This window comes from Rhyacophila brunnea, unplaced genomic scaffold, assembly GCF_057557595.1.
Source record: "Rhyacophila brunnea isolate RB1 unplaced genomic scaffold, BYU_Rbru_1.0 scaffold_2, whole genome shotgun sequence".
Lineage (NCBI taxonomy): Eukaryota > Metazoa > Arthropoda > Insecta > Trichoptera > Rhyacophilidae > Rhyacophila > Rhyacophila brunnea.
Window position 1 is genome coordinate 28,309,221 of NW_028232859.1, and position 9,852 is coordinate 28,319,072.

Here is a 9,852-nt window from a genome sequence, read left to right on the forward strand (position 1 = left end):
TTTTGTCGAAATCGACCTTTTTTGTATCTAAATTGACCTGAACCATCTTTTTCTTTAAGTTGAATTGTAATGAATACAGCATTCATATGCTGTAAAAAATTACAATTTAAATACTTCCATGTATTGAAATATCGAATAATGAAATTTGTATTTCGTCTCCTGAACATTTGACATTTGGTCTATTCGACAAACCAATCCTACAGCGACGAAATGTTACCACGCATAAGAGGAAGATCCAAATTTCACATACAACGTGCAGGAACGATTTGGAGATGGGGATATCAAACGCAGTGACGTAGTAGAAAATTTAGACTTTTGGGGTGATTTGTGTGTTGAGGATGAAAGACTGGAGGTTGTTGAGTGGATTAAGTTCGAGAGTTTATTTACTGGATAAATAAGTACAATGACAAGTGCGACAGTAAAACAGTGTCAGGTTATACGCGATGACAGAGAGTGCTTAGTCCAAGGCACGCTGATAAAGAGTACATCAATTATTGTGATTCGCCATTTATTGAAATGAATATTCACGTTATTATGTTTATTATATCACAATATTATGGTCCTATGCTATTATTGTGACGAATGTGCATACTGTCTTGATATGCTTGCCATTGCTGCAATCTCGCAGCTTTTGCTGCCAAGGTTTTGGTTGTAGACCCTCACAGACGTATGTCACACTTGCAGAATGTGCTGACCATTTATAAAAAATGACCAAAATCAAAAAACAGCTTATTTAGCTTTTCCTTTAATTTCTCTGTTCTAATCGATTTCGTGAGGGGTTTTGCGTGGCTATCGCACGCCCCTCAGTTTGGGATAGAAGGGACGTAGGTACTTGGATTGGGAGGAGGGGGGGGGGGGTGTAATCGACGCCCATTATCTGCCAGACTCGAATATTATCCCCATGTTTAAACCATCCCTGCATTGGAGAACCAACTTTTTATGGTAATGTCTAGTAGTCATAGCGTGTAGTAGATGCGCACTGTTTGTTGTTGAATTATTTTACAAGGCTAAATTATTAAATTACAATTTGTAATATATTATATAATATATATAAAAGAATTGCTTTTCACGGCACGTGCATTTTTGTTTTGAACTGGAAAACCGTTATATCACTATACCCACATAAATACGATGTAATGTAATAATGTTATAGTTACTATAACACAATATTCGTATTCAGTTATTTTATTTATTCTTTTTTCTTTTTATTTTATTTAACCCATGAGTTCCAATGACAGTAGTATAGTGAAATAGTAGTGCAATGAACCGAAATGATCACATAAACACACAGGCTTTGAGAAAACCACAATAATACATACATATTGACCTCATCGGGTATGGAACGCTGGTTGAACATGTATGATTGGTATATAATTCTGTGAAATTACGTACCTATACGTAGTATAATTATTCAATATCGTTATTAGGGTTTGTAATCCCGGAAAGAATTTACAATATCGGGATTTCGGGGTTAATCTTCTTGATCCCGACCCCGATCCCGGGATTGCGGTATTGGCGAAAACATTACATATTTTTAGTATCTATGCCTCCAAAAGTAAGGCAAGTATTGTAAAAATTAACAAATTTATTAGGTATATAATCAGAGAAGTTTTATTATGATTTAGCAGATGAGGAAGAACATATAATAAATATAGTTAAGTATAAAAAAATCATACTGAGAAAATAAATAAGTACGTTACTATACTGAATTCGAGACATTTTTTCACTACAAAAACTAATCACAAAACTCCGGGATTGCAAGCCATAAGCGCCTTATTAAATATCTAATCAAATAATGTATAAATAATTGTATGTGTATCTAAGAATATTATCTTGAGTGATTAATCATTAAATTATATTTATTTTTTGCGTAATTATTTATTAATATTTTAAATAAAAATTTGACGCTGCATCTACGTACCTGTTCCATTTTAGAAATATAATAAATTAATATACATACAAAAAAATAAACTAAGCGTGACTTCCAAAGAGAATTATTTAATTCATAACTTCGCAAGTATGTAAAGAGAAGAATAGAGATGTTTGAACAGAACCGAGAAAATGCGTGAAAATGTAATTTGAAACTCTTCGTAGGTTGGATTGTATGTATTAATAATGTAACGCTTCCATAAAGTACTGTTTAGTTAACACTTGCTTTTTGACGATTTTCAATTTATAAGGGATAGCTTGTTAGATTTTCCATCTTTCTAGGAAGGCAATCATAATAATACAATAGTACCAACACGACACTATTGTATAGCCAAGAATTACAAATTACAAGTAAAGAGTTTTGATTACAAATTAATAGAGCAATGTGGGAGTATTGTACTCGTATTACAGCCAGTGGCGTAGAGGCCCGACGCATTTAATGATTTTAAAGCAATAAATGCTTGGGCATACAAACATCAGCCCTTTTGTTCAAATCATGTATATAGGTGATATTTGGTAAACTGGTAAAAATTACGAATATTAAACACATCTTTAATGGCAGATTTCGTCGTTATGAGATTTTTCGCCTGCCGCACTAATGCTGCAAGCTGTAACAATAATATAAGTTAATAATATATTATTATGTTGGTATATTTTTTAAAAGGTTTTTGATTAAATGTATCTACATTATTGTAATTCATCTACTTTCGTTCTATCCGTGTTTTATTATTAATTCATTAAAGCTATTTTCCTAATACTAAATTGGTAGGTATAACGCTGTGTACCTACATAATATGTAGGGATTGGGATTTGTAAGAAAGAACAGTGTTTCAATTAAACCATGTTTGTATAGTTATTAATACAAAATTAAAATTATATTGTTAATTTTTTTAACATGCGGGGCCTCAAATCAGTCAGGCCTCTAAGTGACTAAACGCGCCACTGCTTGCGGCTAATTTAACCATTAACCTTAGACTTCGTAATACTCTTTCAGCTACAATTTCATATATTTATGCCACATAACCGATAATTCTGATATTTCTGAGTTCCCTGATTTATGCATTGTTTGTATTACAGAGAAGGTAGAGAGAAGTGTAAAAAGGTTTAAATCTAGAGATCTAAGGTGCCCAAGTGCTGTAGAAAGAATGAAGTTTTCGGTATTTTTCAGAGCTATTTTCGGACAATCTGTACACTTTGTAGAATATTATAGGACCAGCATGAAATACATATTTTAATAGAAATTAAGTTAAATTTTAATTAGGCAGAAATCTTTTGTGTCATAATAAATTTATCATCGTGAAAATACAACACAATAATTGCAAACGCCAAATGAAAATTTAAGGTAAATAAAGGTTATATTATAAGTAATACTTATAAATAATGCACGTGTTGACAAATGAATAATTATAAAAGTGTTAGGTATATCTGATGCATCGAAAAATATGGCTTTATTCTCAATCTCAAACGACGTAGTTTAAAAATATAGCCTCTTATGTTATTGTTATTAATGTACTTACCTATAATGGTCATGAAATAATGTTCATTTCTACACTTTCGGATATTTTGAATACCACTGACATAATATTAAAATATATTAGGCACTAAATAAAGGTTACTGAACTGTTTTGCATGTACATTGTAGATAGCTGTGTAATGGATTTAAGATGAAAAAGGTAAATAATATACAATATAGATGTTACATACATAGGTAGGTATAGCACTGATTTGATTAAATTTTATAAGCAACGTCTCGGCATCACGCGATCAAATTTGTATTAAAAATATAGACGTAACCCTGAAAGATCGTTTGTTGATACATCTTTCAATTCAAAATGTACACTTTGAAAGCATGATGAAAAAATATAAGTAGGTACCTACCGTAACTTTGTATGAAAAAGTTTCCATGGACGTCTCGCCTTTTTATACCGGATAAGTTTGCATAGTCTGGGACTTGTTTATCAACAGTGGTGTACGATGAATGCCTTCACAGAACTTACAACAAAAGAATATTATGTTTAATCAATTTAATGGTAGGTACGAGTATTACAATTTGCAATGGTATTATGACTATACTATACTGAATAGATACCTAGATGTGTCATGTTATGATTACTTTGTGTCTGATATTTAAGACTACATACGCATAATTCAGGTGTAATCGGTTATTGTTTGTTTTGTCTGTTGAACTTACCTATTTACGTTAGGTTTTAGTACATTAAACAGGTTCTCGTCCGATTAATGATGTTAAGTCAGTATAAGTTGTCAGCTGAGTGAGGGCTCCACATGCTAACATTTGACATATCATTCAATACTTTTTATACTGTGATGACTGAGTGATGAGCTTGGTTCTAAATTTGAACACTGGACGATTTATGATGGTACATCTATAATAGTATGAGTGCGTATAGTAATTGGGTTGATAACCACTCATATCGTTAGCTCTACGGGAAGTTAGCAGCATCTATAGGTACAATGCCAGACATCGTATGATCATTGACCAATTGTATAGGATTGTCTTAGCATCAGTTATTCACGGCAGGGTCGTAAATATTGTACCTACGGCGATATTGTAGAAGACATCTTGAAACCAATAATTCAATAAAAAACATCTAGTAAAATCATGAATATCTGATGATTGTCATATTGTGTCGTTTTTAATTTAGTTGTAAGATTTCAAGTAAAGAGATTGGACGGTGAAGGAATGTTTAAATCTTGGTTAAGTACTAGAAATAATAAGGACATCTAAAATTCTAAAAGGTTCATAAAGAAATATTTGAAAAAAATTGTGTATTTTCTCAAATTTTATCGGAACGGAGAGCAGAAATTCAGTTACTTATATTATTTTATTTAACAGCAATTAACATTGAAACTTTTTTGGATGTGAAATCTGGTGCCTGAGAAAAAATTCTACGAACGAAACTGTGGCGCATCGTATTAAATTAATACAATATTCATCTACAATAGATCTAGAGCTCTTCATAAGGTTTTGTGAAGAATACCAGGAAGCACCCATTTCATGGACCGCCCAATATGGAGATTGGTGGACACAATCAAGAAAGATATGCATCAGGTTAAGTAAGTGCCTACGTAAAAAGCGACGGTATGATAAAAGAGGCGAAGCGATGATACGTTATTAGAGACTTTATATTATTTAATACCCCCCTCTCCAAGAAAGATGTAACGTTACTAGATAAGGATTATGTGTAAGGTTGAAATTTCCATAAATACGTCGGGGGCATTACACGTGTGTATTAGGGTGGCGTAGTCCCCAGCCCCCCGGGGAAACGGAAAGAGGTCGTTTAGATGCACAGCGGCGTACAGCCCGCCCAAGCGTACGCTGCCATTTTTATATGAGAGCAATAAATGAAAAGGGAACTGAGAGGAAGGGACAAGAAGACTGCCTGCAGCGGCGCTACTGTAGTTTTCCGGAAGCAGGGTTCACAATTCAAATCTTCTCAATTGATGAGTAGTTAGGTCGACATTTACGAAAATAAAATTTTAGATGAAGGATTACTATGATGTGATAAGAGTAACTACAATTTAGAGTAACTTGAATTACCATGAGTAATTCATCTGACATCGTCGACTAACTTGAAACGATTGCTTCCTTGTTTTTTTGATGTTATAACATTGGCCGACTCCAAGCAGACTCTTCCATTCACCATGGTTTGCGCTCTCCTTTTGCAGTTTTACTCCCATCGCTCGTAAGTCTCTCTGTTTTATAATTTACCAAGGCCTGACTGCGTCCCGCTGTCATATCGCCCTTTCTCCTCAGAATCTGTTATTCAGGCAATTCTCCTATCAATTCATCTAAGGAACTTTACAAATTTACTGAGCTGTCCTGTCCTCCAATACTAGTGCACAGTTCAGTTCATCGAGGCTCTCAAGCACATCATGTCGCCTCGCAAGATATCCTTTAGGTTATAAAACTATCTATAAGTGGCATGGTGCTGGCCAATGAAAGCGTTGGGTTTTGATAACTAGTCAGATGAAGTTCAAAGATTATTCATAAAAAGAAATATCATCACGTCTCTGACCCGTAGTACAATACAGATCTCAGCAATGTTTGATTGCTTATTTAGGTACATAAATTAAAATAAAATTACTTTACCAAGGTTATGTGAATTAACATTATTGGAGCTACATATATCACATCGGGTACCTAGTTATTTTCAGCATTACAAGTAACAAGAGAATTTTTCATATCCAGTACATCCCAAATCCACAATAATTTGAGCTATAGGTACATACTAGTATTTTCAGGACTCCTGATTATTATGCATATATATAGGGTAGGTGTCAACTCGCTATTAATTCGTCACTCAAGCTCGAACTTGTTAAAGCAATTATTATTAGTTTTGAATTAATCTAGTTTGACGACTGTTTCCAAATATATGCGATGTTAGTAGGTATATATACAACAGAGTAGATTTCTGGATAGTAATTAATAGTTTTAGCTGATTTATAATATACGGCAATGTCTGCTGAAGAGAGATCTAGACTAGGTACGTTATTTTGTCATTTCAGCAAGTTTGAAACGGGGTGACTAATTATAATAATTAATTGAATATCGGAAACATTCAACAGCCTCGAAGAAATTTAATTGTATCGGTAGAAATCTTGACTGCGTCGACTTAAAGTGAATACTTCACCCACCAGAGGCATATAGAGGAAAATGCGAAGCGATACGAAAATATATTTTATTTTTAGTCTAAGATAAACTTACAAATAAAAAAAACATTACAAAATTTATAATTAAGTAGGTACATATTCTTATTTTGTGGTTATGTTTATTATTAAAATTTAGTTTATTAAGTTTTCTCTAACGTATATAAAAGTTTATTCATAAATTCATAGTTTTACGGATTTTTAATATTTAAGTACTTTAAAAAACATCGCTTTTTATATATTTTTTTTTATAATATGCTTACTTGAATTCCTTTTTATTTGAAACACGTGACATTTATGTTTGGAAGAAAGAACAATAAGCTACATAATCCAGTGAAATTTAGTGGTTTTTGCGATCAGTATTCTGTAAGTACCTATCTCTTTTATACCTTTAGGCTTAATCTGTATACAATAAGAGATTCTTCAATATCTTTGGATGGTCCCAAGAATAGGCGGGCACAGAAAGCATTATCAAAATCGGAAGACAAAATAGGAAACATAATATTTACCTATAATAAGTACAAAACTTAAATCCATTATAATAAATACTATCTGTGTTAATAATATAATCTAATTATAAATAGGTATATATAGTAATATACATTATTTCAGTAATTAAAATTATGAAATAGAGACTTCAATCTTTTATTGAAGATTGACTCGTACGCCAGTTGCCATGAATCTGGATTATCAACCCAGAGGCAAGATTCAAACGGTCAAGGAACGTCATCTGGATTTCCCGCTCAAATAAATGTGAAAACAGATTCTGGAAAATGCATAAAAGAACATATTGCACTGGCGTTGGCTTTTGTGCAATCGGTTTGTCAATATTTACTATATGAACAATGGTTTCTAACCGAATTGCCAATTTATTTTCCTCATATTATGTAAAATTGTAATATGTATGTATAAAAATAGGTTGGTAGGTACTTTCACTTTATCAGTTTATTAAAATGTGGTTTTGGGTTGGTATGCGGATAAAAAATAATATAATGAATTTATTATTTCTTGGGGAAAAAAAGAATGCTTCTCAGCTGGTAGTGCATGTTTTACAATAATCAAAGTTTCTCATAAAATGGGTGATAAGCCATCATCATAGTCGCATTCTTTTCATGATTCAAAACGTTATTGTGGTGGGGTTCGAACCCGCTCCGTGCGAAAGCGTTTTGCATGACTAGTAGATAGTGGAACTAGCCATTACACCATTGTATCATACTAGCATGTTGACAAACTAATTATATAAAAGCGTATAATGAGTTTCGATAAAAACAATATTTTTTACTACTTCTTGAATATTATATTGTGTGAATCTGTGAATATATTACAGAAATAATGCTTTTTTATAAAAATAATATTATAACCTTGAATTATAAATAATATCAGTCTACCGCAGTCCACAGTAGACGTCATTAATTTATTGTTGTGGAGAAATTGATATGTGCTTGTGATAGGTAGCCTATCCTATAGGGCCGCAGACCGCGGAGGTGTCAGGCGTGTCCAGCACCCGGGAGGGATTTCAGGGGTGGCAAAATATTGTTTTCTTCAATCATAACCACTTGAAAACTCATTGTGGAAAATCTGATCTTATTTTATGTAAGATGACCGGGTGTTATGTTTATTTATCCACTCTAAATTCAAAACGAATTATTCTCTTATTCTGATATAAATATAAAATATTTCATGTTATTCTTAGACAATTTTATTTTCTATAAAAATCGATGTTTTAAAAAATAGGTAAGTGCTTACTTTGAAAAAAGTAAATTTTAATAATAGACATGACCACAAAACAATAAGTAGGTACATTTGTAATATTAATAATGTTGGGATCCTCGAATTCACATCTTATAACGTTTTTTTAATTGTCAGTTTAGCTTTGACTTCAAATAAAAAATATGTATTATTGTTTTTAATAGTTTGAGATACGAAATTAAAAAAAAAATGTCTTAAATTGTAAGTTTCGTATTTTCTGCAGGTGCCTTTGGTACATAGGTTCTAGATGGAGTCATCATTATCAATATGTAGTCTGAATCTATTCACTGGTGAATGAAGGAGTATTCACCAATATACCTACTATTCAAACGTACGTACCTATCTAATAATGGTCATAAATATTGAGATAAAACTTCTCTAAAATAAAAATCTATCCGCGTTATAATGACCTATTTTTATATTAAAAAAAAATTGAATATGTATTTTCCACACAGCAAAAGATTTTTTTATTCTCAGAAAAATATAAGTGTATTATTATACTAATCACTGTTTTATTTATAATGAATTTGTCTTATCTCCAGTTATGTTACGTGTTATTTTTATGAGGGAAGTTGTAAATAATCTAATGTCTCGTAATTCTGTCGCCAGATGTCTCTAATATATTACATTACACTACTTCACTGTAACGAATATAAGTATTATTTAATATTTTAAATTATCAGTACCTACATATTACCGCAATATTAATAATAGTATCTGTCGCAGTATGCAACTGTAATAATAGGTATCTGCGTTTTTATTGTAAAGTGCAATGGCTCATATTCATTGACAAGCAATACTGCGGGTTTGGAGGAAATCGAACGTAGGTTCCCGATAGTCAGTATTTTATACCGCACTTTATTATGAAAGAAGACTTCTCGTCAAACCCCCAGTATTAAATTTGTCATCGTTGAATCAGCGGAATTAGAAATAAGAATACGGTTTTTAGATACCGATATATTATTTTCAAATATTGTGATGTTTTCATGTTCTTTTACTTGTACATACCAACTTGAATGGATAGAATATCCTGCGAAAAACAAGTGAGTTGTAAATAAAAAATTCAAACATTTTTATGAAAGCATGTTTAAATAATAAATAAGTTTTCTTCTTTCAAAAACATCAGCCATCACGTGGAAAAACAAACGTCAACGGCTTATGAACCACCACTGGCGTGCGCAGTATTCTAAAAAGCTGCATTGGATACGGGTTTGTTTTTGCACCATTAGATGAGGAAATATTTCATATGGGTTAAATTTAATTGATTTTGAAATAAATAAAAAAATGGCGTTAAAAATATTTTTTATTATTAAATTTGATGGATTTCTTCCGTCATATTACGAAAAATCGTATTAAGATTTTGACACGTAATTTATTTTATGTTTCATGAAAAATCGCCATTGTATATAGTAGCCCGATTTGTATTGTTTGTAGCTACCAAATATGTCGATACCCTAAATCTAAGAAATTGAAGCAAAAAAGTACCCATGGTCTACTGATTAAGTT